The 14,630-nt window shown below is 40.8% G+C and overlaps 1 protein-coding gene and 1 long non-coding RNA gene across 2 annotated transcripts in view; one reads left to right on the plus strand and one right to left on the minus strand.

Annotated features, from left to right (window-relative positions):
* The window catches only part of LOC135466330 (sec1 family domain-containing protein 1-like), a 48,749-nt gene that overhangs the window by 21,900 nt on the left and 12,219 nt on the right, over positions 1–14,630 (plus strand). The gene's annotated exons all lie outside the window — the stretch shown is intronic.
* On the minus strand, positions 1,081–9,253 carry LOC135468151 (uncharacterized). The gene is made up of 3 exons (XR_010444206.1): positions 9,045–9,253; positions 7,616–8,279; positions 1,081–3,167 (listed from the first exon to the last, which is right to left on the minus strand). It is a non-coding gene; the product is annotated as an uncharacterized LOC135468151 (long non-coding RNA).

Consider the following 14,630-nt stretch of genomic DNA (forward strand, 5'->3'; position numbering starts at 1 on the left):
GACCACAAACTCTTTTTGGAACCATGCCAGGACCTGTTATTATTTTCTCATCTGTATCAGCCTAGGCTGTGGCAAGCTGTGTGTGGATTTTCTTGTGTTTTTGTCTACTGACTAAGTCCTTAGATAACTGTATAGTATGGAAACTGCAGACAGACAAATGAGACCGTGCCCAGAGTCTTGAAATTACAGCTGGCCTGTCAGGACTGATGTGTTGTGGTTTGTGATGCTATCCAGAAATAGAATACGGAAAAATCCACATGAAAGCTGGCAGATTTCTGTATATGACGTGAGGTAGAGCAGTTACGGGAAAGAATTCCAGCTTTTCTTTGCCAGATCACTTTAGCAGAAATAGGCGATGAGAATGAAAATTATCATTTAAGGAAATGGTCTGCATCAGCAGTAATGACTTCTGTGTATTGATATGGACTTATGTATGAAGCTGTTTGATCATCGGCCAGCTGCAGAACAACAAAGATCAGCAGAACTCTTGCTGGATTCTGTGATAGCCATCTCATGTTTCACAGACGCCAGCTTATTTTCTGATTTCTCATTACCCACACTCCCGGTGATTAGTCAGCTCAGAGATCTGATTATAAAAAATATTACCATAAATTTGCCATAAATTTGTCTGCCCTTTAATTCCCGGGCAATAACGCCGATATACAATGTGTGTCATCTGCTGAATTATCCAGTTACATGTATTTGTGTTAAACCTCCTATGCCTTCTGAAAAAAACCATTAAAACTTACTTAATCATGCAAACATTTTGTTACGTCCAACAGTTATTTTTTTCTTGGTAACTTTTTTTGTTGGCGGAGTTATAGCTTTGTTAAGTTCTAAACCTGTAGAAGGCTCTTGGACAAGCCTCTGGTGGCTTTTCCTTTCCTTGTAGATGTTTACTTAAAAGCCATTTCCAAGCATTTGTAAGAACATCATGATGGTCATGAGTGGAGTATGTTACTTTGGTTAGTTAAATTAGTTAACTCTTTGTCATGTTTTTGTCCCATGCTTATGCAAGAATAGAGCAAGGAATGTTAATTTGTGTCTGTCCTTCTGTCTCTCTGTCACCCTTTAGTTTTGGTGCAATCACTGCTCTAGTATTGTTAGATTTTCAGAACATTTTATGTACTAGTTAGCTTTGTTGAACCTTGAATCAGACTTGAAAACAGTTCAATCTGTTAATATTTTATTAATTCCATGCGATTCTCAGTGGTCAATGGTTTCCAAACAATAACTGCTTTAAATATTGTTGATAAAATTTTTATGCATATTTTGGCCGTTCAGTTCAAATTTAAACTCCGCAGAACATTTGTCCAAGTGTCCCGACGCTGAAATCAGCTAAAATTATTTTTCAGTGTTCACAGGTCACTAATACACATACTTTACATTCCTTTCCATGATGCGTCACTAGGACATATTCTTAATTTCATTCGAAAATCTGCAAATGTCTTAAAATTTGATGCATGGCATAGACAACGGTAATGAACGATTCCATTCGCTCCACCAACCCCAAAACTCATAAGGATGTTTTATGTATTAAAAAGTCTTTGTACAGAGACAGGAGGCTATTGTAGACAGTATTAATGTGGCTACGTACAGGTGTACTGATACGCCCATGAACTATGTACTGTATTTGGCCAGAAATTTTGTCCATGAATGTATTATTCTCTCATTGCCCGAGCCCTATTGATCGAGGAAAGGTGTTTCAAGGTTTGTTTGGTAGGTAGGATAATATCCTATTAGAAAAAAACTTTCATCACCAAAAGTGATAGCTTTATTTGGACAAAGTTTTAGGGCAAGTACAGTATATCTTAATGAAATGAAATACATAGGACAGGAAGAGTATAAAGTGGTAAAACCCCCCTAGTTGAATGAAGAGAGATAAGGAGGTGACAGATATGGTTGGTTGTCACATTTATTCTTATTTCTTGCTTTTTTCTTTTAACCATAATAAATAAGAGTTTGCCAGATGACATCCTTTTATCATTGTAAAATTCATGAAGTTTTGCTTGCATCGTACAAATTTTCCACACAGTAACAAAAGAACAACAAGAGGTGTATCCTTCATAGTGACATTTCCCTTTTATCTGCTTTTTGATTATTTCCCATCGTACGTGGACTTCATGTAGACTTTTTGCTTCCGCTGTCAGAAGACCTGACAGACACTTGTGAAGTAATGTGGAGCTAACACACTCTTTTTGTATGGTGCCTAAAACTGGTTTCATAAACTCCACTTCAGTGTGCTAACAAACTCTTGCATGGATAAGCTTACATTTACTGTCATAAAACTATCCCAGAGTCATTAACTTCTGGTGGCCGCTCTATAGAAACAAGCTAAGATCTGCTCTAGGGCTATCATGTACAAACTATGAGTTCCTTTTGTGCTGCATGTGGTTACAGTATACTCCAGACACAACCTCTCCAGTCAGGGCGGTATGTGATTGAAGCTAGCATTAATCCCATGGTCCTCTCATTGGAGGGGCCCACCCACTGTCTTCTCATTACCTCTGTCCACATAACAGGATGTGTTTGATACCATACTCCATCATTGGGGCTGTTGTGCTACATTACCACTATAAGACTTCAACCATTACTCCTTTTTTTATTGCAGGCTCTGTTCACCGGACCAGATTATAACTTTCTATCTTTACTGGTGTTAGTTTCAGCCATTTGCAACCCAACTGCATGCCTGTATATCTACTGATTTTTTGTTCAGAAATTTACTACAGTTAAGGGCATAATCTCTGGTTTTTCTTTGTTCAGCCATTTACTTCAAAACTGGAAACCTGTGTATATAGATTCTATGTTCAGCCTTCTACCACAGAACTGTGGGCGTACATATGCCTCTATTGATCCTGTGTTCAGCCTTTTACCGCAGAACTGTGGGCGTACATATGCCTCTATTGATCCTATGTTCAGCCTTTTACCGCAGAACTGTGGGCGTACATATATCTCTGTTGGATCTTTGTTCAGCCATTTGCCACGGAACTACAGGTGCATACATCTCCACTGGTTCCTTGTTGAGCTACAGAATGTTCAGCATTTTGCCACAAAATGGCATTCATCTCCATGTGACACAGTTGTCTGGTAAACACAATATTAATTTTACCAGTTTTACCACCATCTTCTCATCCATCCTATCTCACAAGCAGAAACCGAAGCTGAGCCTGAAAGTAGAAATAAATATGTTTCCAGTGCATGTATGTAAAGTTGTTGAATCTTAATTTTCACACGGGCTGCTGGTTATTGTTTCACCTCATTAAGAGTCTTTTTGTGAATAGACATTTCCTTCCCCAAAATGTAACACAGCTAATTACATTTGGGTTTATTGTCCTCCCTGTAACACCCACAACAAATGTTCTCCCGTCATCAAAGTGACAAGTTGAATTAAAAGTATGAAATTTTATGTCAAGAAAGCTTTAAAGAAAGAAAAAAAAAAACAATATTATAAATTACAAACTTCCGGAAGCTGTTAACCTGTTTTGTTTTTGCCTGAGCACTACGACACAGCTTAATGTTTATCTCTATAGACAGTAAATTTGATTAACAGTCTGCTTTATGAGACATTCGTTGAAGCATAACAATCTAACTACAGACGAGGTGGAGACAGAATGCTAGGAATTACCTACGGATCACAAGTCTATGATTGTTAATAAATACAATGTAATCATTTGACCAGAGGTAAACAGATTTTATTGGCAGATCATAACCTATCCTAAAGGTAATGTTAATCAGACTTGGAGACTATTTCACTACTTACCACAGACCCAGAGCCATAAAAAAGCTATAACTCGCTTTCTGATTTCAGCTTTTTAATTAGATTCAAACATTGTTAATTAACTAGAGAAGTCCGCATAGAACGACATGAATTTCTCATTGTTTTCTTTGTGCAATTTAGTTAATTGTAGTTTACATGTGACAGCTATACCGTGCTTTGTTGTGTTATTGTAATTGTGTCATTTTTGTTTAACACGGCTTATAAACAATGTAATAAGTGATGCTGATCATCCCCTAGCCTTGTGAGGTAAGTAATTGTGCTGTCAGCATTGAGATTGCGAGTTCAATCCTGGCCTGAGGACATTCACTTCTCCCAGGTAGAGAAGAGATAATTGTGCTGTTGTCTGAGGCAGTCAGCCACACATTTGCATTATGAATGTATCTGTTGGTCCTGCCGATTGCTGGTGGCCATTTTCTCTAGATTTTGTGAGCAATCTCAGAGATAGTGCGTGAACTTAGCGCGTAGGGCAGTGATAGCACATTGTGATGAAGGAGGCGGTATGGGGGGGGGGGGGGGGGGGTATGGGTGGCGGGTGTAGTTGCCCCAGCTGCCAGTTTGTCTGATAAATGGTCAGGATGATTAAGCCTGCTGAGGCAAACCCACCTCAAAGAAAGCGTCTATATTTACAAACTGAGCTGTCATTGTGCTGCTTGTATGAGGAGTCTATCAATGCAGCGTCATGCTTGATTTAGTGTTGACTTCAGCTCACTCGATCCCCTCTTCCCAAACACCTTTTATTTAACCTGATAGATCACTGATGGCCTGTCCAGCTATTAGCTTTATTTTCTGTTATTAGACTAGAATCAGCTATGTCCTCTGAGACTGAGATGTTCAAGTCTTGGCTTTTGTGAAGCTCATTTCCCTTTAAGCGGACTCTGCAAGATCGAGTCTTCACATACAAAGAAAGATAATAAATTTATTTTCCCATAATGTGGTTTTATATGGTAGCTATCTTCTTCCTGTCCCCAGTGCTGGATGATAGGTTGGCCCTTGTCAGACAGAGATGGTTATAGCCCTCTTTGTGCTAGGACTCTACGCTTGGCTGAGTTCAATTCATTCAAAGTTTTAAGAGCTTTCAAAGTGTGATGATACGAGTCCTTTCTTTTTTCACTCCACACTTTACATCTGTTTTATTCCCTGTTATTCCCTGTGCAGCAGGGCTTTGCTACTCACTTCATTGAGTATGCTAGATTAAAGGTTTACCTTAAACACAAAACATTTAACACCTACCCCATGATCTCACATAGGTGAGCTGGTGGGATGTGCTTATAAAACTACCCAGGCTGAGATGCCTTCTAATCATTTAAACTCCCAAGTCTTACTTAAGGGATGGTACACCCTAGTAAAGCTCTCAGACAGTCAGAGTGAGGAGAAAAAGAGCTCTTCATCCTGTTCAAATATTGTATATATAGTTGTTACAAAATGTCAGCATTCCCTACTCTCTCAAGCATAGAGTGAAAAATTCATATATTATATAGGCTTTCAAGACCATGTAGTAGACAGTCCCTTTTTTTCTTCAAAATCAGATCGTGCATTTAAATTATTTCAAGCAAAAGAAAGCTAGAATATGAAGTAAGGTTCATCATACAGACAATTGAAAACTATGTGTAAAAATGCTTTCTTTTATTTTTTTTTCAGATTTTTTTGAAGAGTATTGAAAAGCATTCAAATATTTGAGTACTATGGTGGGCTTTATGAGACCATAATGGTGGTATCTAGGAGCTCTGATGTCACGTCACCTCTTTTTAATGAGTTTCACCAGAAGGAAGGAATTTTTGGGAACATTATTTCAGCAATTTTTCACTCATAGGTAAAACAAGATATTTCAACACTCAGTGTTGTGATTAGATTTGGATAAACTTCCTGTGATGTCAAAATTCCTAACCTCTGATAGTATGGTCCATAAAGCCTACCTTAGAAGTCAAATGTTTGTGCGCGTTTAACTCTTTTTCACAAAACTCTTAAAAAGTTAATGAAAGTATATTTATGCATAGTTTTAGGTGGTCTAGTCAGTGATGCCTACTTCGATTTTGAGAGGCCTTTTCCTTTAAAACTGATGCCGCAGCAATGGAGCATGTTTAAAAATTGTTTAAATGGTGCTTTTACTAAGAAATTTGTAATTGTAAGTTAACTAACAGTATCTCTTACCACTACATTCAGTGTCTGTGAGAATTCTGCTAATATGGAGGTCTGCTAGAGACACAATGTCTGTGCATCCCTGCTGAATCCAGTTTCTATATAACCTGTAATTAAGGTGTAATCTACAAGTTTCATTACGATCTGGTAGAGTGTTTCTTGAATTGATGCTATTTAGAAAGCTGGAAAACACTCTGTTACACATTTTTAGTTGCTCATTTGTTGTAAATTGCCCAGGTGAGTGTTATGCCCCAGCGTGTTCCTAAAGCAGCCCTTTTGTGACAGCTCATTTATCAGCACCCAGCACCCCCGATCAGGCCTTCCCTTACCCCTGTAGTACTCAATTGATGGGTTTAATTTTCTGTCCCCCCTGTAATCACATCGAGTAGGCTGAGGGCGGGAATAGAACTGATGTGAGATCTTAGCGTGTTACCGTGCCTTTTGAAGTCTTTAACCTATGTAGCATTCCTGTGCCTTTTACATTGAGCATGCCTCAGTTAGTAAATGATAGTTATTTTCTCTGGCTCTCAGCATGAACGTTTAGACTCTATGATCATTTCCACTTAATCAGTTCAGCTAATGGGTTGCTTGGCTGAAGTCTGATCCGAATTTGTGCAGCATGGTCATAATTCTTAAGCCTGTTGTTAGCATTCTTTGAGCTGAGACTCGCAACAAGCTGTTGTCCTCATTTGTGGCTTGGAAATGATTAACATCTCACCAGGCTGAATATTTAGGCATTTTATTGTTCTGTAGAAATGTAGTCTACTTTGAAATGTAAACTGTGAAGGAGACTGGGGACTTTATAGCATGTAAACTGATTGTGGAGGAGACTGGAGACTTTATAGCATGTAAACTGATTGTGTAGGGGACTGGGGGGCTATACCATGTAAACTGATTGTGGAGGAGACTGGGGACTTTATACCATGTAAACTGATTGTGGAGGAGACTGGGAACTTTATACCATGTAAACTGATTGTGGAGGGGACTGGGGGGACTATACCATGTAAACTGATTGTGGAGGAGATTGGGGACTTTATAGCATGTAAACTGATTGTGGAGGAGACTGGGGACTTTATACCATGTAAACTGATTGTGGAGGAGACTGGGGACTTTAACACCATGTAAACTGATTGTGGAGGAGACCGGGGGACTATACCACGTAAACTGAATGTGGAGGAGACCGAGGGATTATACCCATGTAACCTGATTGAGGAGGGGACTGGGGACTTTATAGCATGTAAACTGATTGTGGAGGAGACTGGGGGACTATACCATGTAAACTGATTGAGGAGGGGACTGGGGGACTATACCATGTAAACTGATTGTGGAAGGGATGGAGGGACTATACCATGTAAACTGATTGTAGAGGAGACTGGGGGACTATACCATGTAAACTGATTGTAGAGGAGACTGCGGGACTACACCATGTAACTGATTGTAGAGGAGACTGCGGGACTACACCATGTAACCTGATTGTAGAGGAGACTGGGGGACTATACCATGTAAACTGACTGTTGAGGAGACGAGGGGGACTTTATATCATGTAAACTGATTGTATAGGAGGCTTGGGGGTTTTATACTTCATTACGCTGATTGTGGAAGGGACTTGGGACTATATGGTATGTAAACTGATTGTGGGGGAGACTGGGAGACTTTATATTGTGTGAAATGACTGAGGGATTGTGAGACTGATTGACTTACCATGTGAAGCGATGGCAGTTGTTGTTGCAGCAGTTACTGTCCCGGTAGCATGACTGATATTTGGAGAAACACCCGGGCCACCTGTCCTCAAATGTCTTCTTTCTCTTGCGTGAAGTGCCTTTTGAACCGTAGCCATGACGATTAGAATCCATATTCTTTCTCCAGCGTTTCTTATGGTGATGATTTGCGATGTCTTTTCGTGGCAGATCTTGATGACCATTTTGGTAACTGTTCCTTCTGACATGATGGTCTTGCTTGCTGTTCTTTCACATTTTCTCCCTTTAGGGTGACTGATGACTTTGACTGAGCTAGATTCAGAATTTTAGCAATTTTGCTTGGTCTTTCTCAAGAGTTTCTTTTTTCTTTTGATATTCTTATCAATTTTTTTGTCTTTTCTTGAAGACTCTGCTTTTCGCTGTTTCGATGATTTCTTACGTTGACTTAATCCCTGTGAGTCTTTGACTGACTGAGACATACTGTTAACTGGCTTCAGATGTATAGTGTCACTTGTTAATTTCACTGAGTTTTTCCCTGTGGGTTTGCTGGGAATCTCCTGATCCACAGGTAATGTCAGGTCTATCACCTTGCCATCTTGGCTACTGACATGCGACTGTCTGATTGAGTTGTCTTCATGACTCTGTCCGTCTCCAGATCCGCTGAAATCCTGATGTGACAAACACAGTACGTGTTAGACAATAAACCTACAGCTAAAACTCACAAATTGTTTTACTGATACACTTGAAGTTTAAGTGTTCACTTACTCCACTAACCTCTTTCTGAAGGACTCCATAAATTACCTTTCATCATTTCCTGGCCCTTTATTGCAATACAAGGAGAGATCTTCACAAGTTCTCTGTTTATTGGTTTGTATAGCTCACTTCCATAATCTGTCAAATTTGATATCCCTGCTTGCCTTCAGCAAAGTGTTCCAAGCATACATGTATCTACTTTTTTGTTGTATTCTGTGGTCCATTATAGTCTTTGGTTTATATACAGTGTATGCTCATAAACACTTAGGTACTACACTAGCACTGGAGCATTATAGTAGAAAGTAAATCATTCTTACTGCTGTTGGAATCTCTTTGTATAGCTTGATACACACAAATGTACACATTTCCCACAGGTCTCTCTTGGCATCATTGCAGGAATTGGTATATGTAATTTTTAATATTAGTTCTTTATCATTTTAACATGATTTCATCATCAAATAAGCATTATTTTTTATGAAATCAGCATGAAGTCTTCACCCCTTTTTCTGGATTTTGTTGTTGTCCTTTTATTGACATAATTCCCCCCCCCCCCCCCCCGCATTTTGGTATGATTTCTTTCAATGGAAAAACCATATATTTATGAATACTCATAAATCAGTGTATCACTAAAACATTGAAAATGGTCAGAACGAAGAATAACAGTATTTATAAAGACTTACTGCCTCCGCCCAGTCCTCATCATCATGGTAGGGTGAGGGACGCTGAATTAGGATCCCCTGACAGACAGGGATTTAGTGGGATCAGAGAGATGGCCAGGATCAGACAGACCCATGTTGATGTGTTACCAGCCATGTCCACCTGTGAGACTCCGAGTGGCTGAAGGTGTCAATGTGTGGTTCATCACCTGGTCAGAGTGGTGACTGACCCATCTGCCCTCTCACTCGCATCATTATCACCACTCCCTGCATCTGCTAATTCGGGTGTTGATTTGGTGCACACGCTACTAGTATGTCGACAAGTAACACCTGAAATGTTGTAGGAGTTTGTCTGACCACAAACTGCAGCTCTGGAATAGTTAGCTTTGATCAAAAATGTTTTGGTCAGTTGTTAAAACCTAGGGTTTCTGTGTGTCTGTTACAGTGAAGGCCTTAGTACTATAACACTGCATGCGTATCCTCTGTCAGACTCGAAAAAGATATAAATCCACTTTGTGACGCTATTAGTTTTTTTTCTGCAAAATGCCTCCAAGTGCCTTCTGTGAGCTTATTGTATGTGCTGCTGTGGGGTGGAGAAACTTTGCCATTTCTCTTGGTAATCCTTGACGTGTATCACCTTCCTGTGTGTAAAATTCCCATGAACTTCTCCTGCTCGTACTTGGTGTTATTAGAAGTCTTTAAGTGCAGTCCTCTGTAGTCTATAGGCAGGATCATTTACATCGTAGTTAGTGCACTGTTGCACTGCAATCTTCTCTGTACCTGTTTTCTTTGATGTGTGCCCCACCTGTTGTTGAGACTTATGTGAGTGATGAACAGAGGCCTTTCAGGTGGGTTCAGTTGTAAGCTCAGAAAGCCTAGCCGGCTCTTTGATCACTGCGCCACTGTCCACTGATAAAGGTGTGTCGCACAGGTGCAATGGGCTGTCTGTCCAAGTTGTGGTACTCTCCTGTAAACACAGTCCTCAGCGCACTCTTGACCGCTGACTTTAACGGCTTCTTAATAGTAATCTTGAATAACACCTCAGTGGCGTTTATGGCCAGCACTTGTTAGAAATGCTTCAGAACTCTCCTACATAAGTAAACAAGATCTTTTGGAGGAGTGCAACAAGCAGTACTAATGGGACTTGTGAGTGTTGGTCCTATCGCTGAGTTTTCAGAGACGACACACACTCCCTCTCTTCCTCGCTCAGCCAAGCTTGCAGGCCGGCCAGCCAGGCGTCAGTATGCTATCCACCTGACAGCAGGCTTGGGGCTCGATGGAGGCTGACAGCGGACTGGCACAGACAGACTTGGCAGCTCAGAGACACAGGGTAGAGACCAGGCACACTCCTTCATCATCCCACCTCCCTGCTGGCTGATCAGTCAGGCTGATTAGTAGGGCGGTCCCCTTATTAAGGGGTGAAATATTGTTTGGCTGTTAAATCAGGGCTAACCTCTTCTCATATATCACCCGGCACCTAATGGGTAGGCTACCCTGGTACTGGCTCTGAAGAGCCACCAATAACCAAGCTGACCTTACATACAAAATTTTCCCTTAATATGATGAAGGCTATAATTGTGTTGGCCTGCCATGTTTTCTAGGGGCTGCTTTCAAAATTGGAGCCCTTTGTCCTTCACACTATATATCATGCCCCACTCACCTTGGCATTGCTGTGCCCCAGAGCTCGGCAGATTTTCATGTCACAGTAATTAATGGGAGATTGTTCTCTGCTCTTTAAGCTTGAACTCCCTATTGTTTCTGCTGGCATATTGTACCTACATGTAGCTGCTGTCGGAGGGGAGTACATATAGATCAGAACATAAGGTGTTGTGTTACACAGAAGTCTGACAGTGTTGCACAGGTTAATATACATATATGTATATTGGACTCTCATGATATTTATTTACACACCTACATGTATGCTAAGTTATCTGGCTGGAGATATTAAAGTACATATAAGTCTTCATAAATGTAAAGTGTGAGAGCTTTTAATTTAGATTCACGCATAAACTGGCTACCTTATAGCTTCCCGGATTCAGTCATGTTTGCTCTAACTTGTGGTGAAGGGAATTCCCCTTCAGTAAATGGTGAGTATGCATGTTTGAAATCGACCTTTCAGCTAGTCTGAGATTTAACTGGACACAGAGCCAGTTAAAGATTTTAGTTAGTACATTTGCAGTCAAACATGATTTTAGTGATTGAATGTAGTAGATTGAATGAGTGTAGTGATTGAAACCAAGCTTTGCTTGGTTAGATATTTAGGAAACCAGCTACATGTTCAGAGAAATACCCTACTACATGTACACTCCAACCAGTTTCTTACTGGTCACATGCAGGTATAAGGTCAGTTGCAATCAATCTGTTCTGGCTTGACACAATTAACTGCAATTAATCTATTCTTGTTGGATACTTTGAACATTATAGTGAGTGAGTGTGTGAGTACTTGGGATTTGACATCATACTCAACAATTTTTCAGTGATATCGACGAAGTAGTCCTTAGAGTGCATGTATTGTGCCTCCTTGTTTCAGGACAGATTTCCAGCGTTCTTTTATCTAGTGCTGCTTCACTGAGATGACTTACTGAAGGCAAGTAATTCACCTCACCAGAGCCATTATACTGATACGCATCAAGCAGTCGTTGTGCATTTCCTTATTGCTGAATGCAAAAGGAGGAAGCTACAACTTTCTATTTTCAGGTCTCATTTGTGACCTGACCCAGGATTGAACCTTGATCTACCTTGAGCATTATAATGTACAACCCATCTTTTGGACACCCTAATTTTTGATTGTAAGTCTCTTGTTTGATTTTTTTTTTTTTTTTGATTGTTGTTTTACGCCGTACTCAAGAATGTTTCACTTATACGACGGCGGTCAGCATTATGGTGGGTGGAAACCGGGCAGAACCCGGGGGAAACCCACGACCATCCGCAGGTTGCTGACAGACCTTCCCACATTCGGCCGGAGAGGAAGCCAGCATAGGCTGGTCTTGAACTCACAGCGACCGCATTGGTGAGAGGCTTCTAGGTCACTACACTGCGCTAGCGCGCTAACCAACTGAGTCACGGAGGCCCCCTCTTGTTTGATACTTGGACATTAGCTGCCAGCCTTTTATTACTGCACACTGTAAACATCTGCTCTAACCAATTTTTTCCTGCTGGACACATCAGCCACAGCATACATTGTATCTTTTCCTGCAGCATACATCACCATCAGCCACAGTCTACATTGTATCTTTTCTTGCTGGACACATCAGCCATAGCCTACATTGTATCTTTTCCTGCTGGGTACATCACCATCAGCCACAGCCTACATTGTATCTTTTCCTGCTGGACACATCGCAATCAGCCACAGCCTACATTGTATCATTTCCTGCTAGACACATCATCATCAGCCACAGCCTACATTGTATCTTTTCTTGCTGGGTACATCACCATCAGCCACAGCCTACATTGTATCTTTTCCTGCTGGACACATCACCATCAGCCACAGCCTACATTGTATCTTTTCCTGCTGGACACATCACCATCAGCCACAGCATACATTGTATCATTTCCTGCTAGACACATCATCATCAGCCACAGCCTACATTGTATCTTTTCCTGCTGGACACATCACCATCAGCCACAGCTTACATTATGTCTTTTCGGGCTGGACACATCACCATCAGCCACAGCCTACATTGTATCTTTTCCTGCTGGACACATCACCATCAGCCACAGCATACATTGTATCTTTTCCTTCTGGACACATCACCATCAGTCACAGCCTACATTGTATCTTTTCCTGCTGGACACATCACCATCAGCCACAGCATACATTGTATCTTTTCCTTCTGGACACATCACCATCAGCCACAGCATACATTGTATCTTTTCCTTCAGGACACATCACCATCAGCCACAGCCTACATTGTATCTTTTCCTGCTGGACACATCACCATCAGCCACAGCCTACATTGTGTCTTTTCCTGCTGGACACATCACCATCCGCCACAGCATACATTGTATCTTTTCCTGCTGGACACATCACCATCAGCCACAGCCTACATTGTATCTTTTCCTGCTGGACACATCACCATCAGCCACAGCCTACATTGTGTCTTTTCCTGCTGGACACATCACCATCAGCCACAGCATACATTGTATCTTTTCCTGCTGGACACATCACCATCAGCCACAGCATACATTGTATCTTTTCCTGCTGGACACATCAGCCACAGCCTACATTGTATCTTTTCCTGCTGGGCAAATCACCATCAGCCACAGCCTACATTGTATCTTTTCCTTCTGGACACATCACCATCAGCCACAGCTTACATTGTATCTTTTCCTGCTGGACACAGCAGCGACAGCCTACATTGTATCTTTTCCTGCTGGGCAAATCACCATCAGCCACAGCCTACATTGTATCTTTTCCTGCTGGGCAAATCACCATCAGCCACAGCCTACATTGTATCTTTTCCTGCTGGACACATCATCATCAGCCACAGCCTACATTGTATCTTTTCTTGCTGGAAACATTAAGCATTTGATAAAACCAATCTTTTCTTGCTGGAAACATTAAGCATTCAATAAAACCAATCTTTTCTTGCTGGGCACATTGAGCATTAGCTCTAAAACTAATCTTTCCTGGCTGGCACATTGAACATTACCTCTAAAACTAATCTTTCCTGGCTGGCACATTGAACATTACCTCTAAAACCAATCTTTTCTGGCTGGTCACATTGAACATCACTTCTAAAACCAATCTTTTCTTGCTGGGCACATTGAGCATTAGCCACAATCAAGACTCGAAGCATCAAATCGTGTACAGTATGGTTTCCGCTACACCCAGGCACACAAAGAATAACAAATCACACCCCCTTTGACCAACAGTACGAGCTATAGCCAATGCCTCTCCACTGGACACCTTCGATACAATTTAAGCCACGATAACCCTATGACTAGACACTTAAGGCTCACTTTAGAGATACAAATCAAGTCTAATTTTGTAGACATTTATATAGGTCATTTATCTCGATTGCTTAAAGAAGAAGAAAACATAAAAATAATGCCAAGATCAAATAACAGATTGTCAAAACTTATTTGCACCAAAAGGTGGTTCCAAATACCCACCATACAAAAATTATTTTTAAGTGTCCTTTTCCCTGTAAAGAAAATTTGAAGAAAGTATTGAAGACCACATTTACAACTAACTTTTCTCTTTCATTGGAACTTTGTGTAATTTTTATGTTTTTTCCACCTTTAAGGTCCTTATTACAGATCTAGTAATGTCCATTTATCAAGTTAAGACTGGTTTAGATGTGTTAATGTGTGTTAAGGTGTGTGGTAGCTCGCCTCTGGCAGACTTTGTTAGGGCTGTGGCAGCTGTTGTGTGACAGGGGATGCCTGAGTGGGCATAATTCTCCATACTAGCATTAATCAATCCCAGTTCCTGGATATTCAGCACCTATATCCTCACCTCGTCTATCTGCTGAAGGAAGCCTCATTTATCTGCTAAGGAAAAACTGCTTCTACAAGTTTTTGTTTAACATCTTCTTTTAGAGGTAATTCAGTATTTAGTGTTCAATGATGCACCAAGATGATCATGTACACATGTATGCGGGCAGT

This window comes from Liolophura sinensis, chromosome 6 (assembly GCF_032854445.1).
Source record: "Liolophura sinensis isolate JHLJ2023 chromosome 6, CUHK_Ljap_v2, whole genome shotgun sequence".
Classification (NCBI taxonomy): domain Eukaryota; kingdom Metazoa; phylum Mollusca; class Polyplacophora; order Chitonida; family Chitonidae; genus Liolophura; species Liolophura sinensis.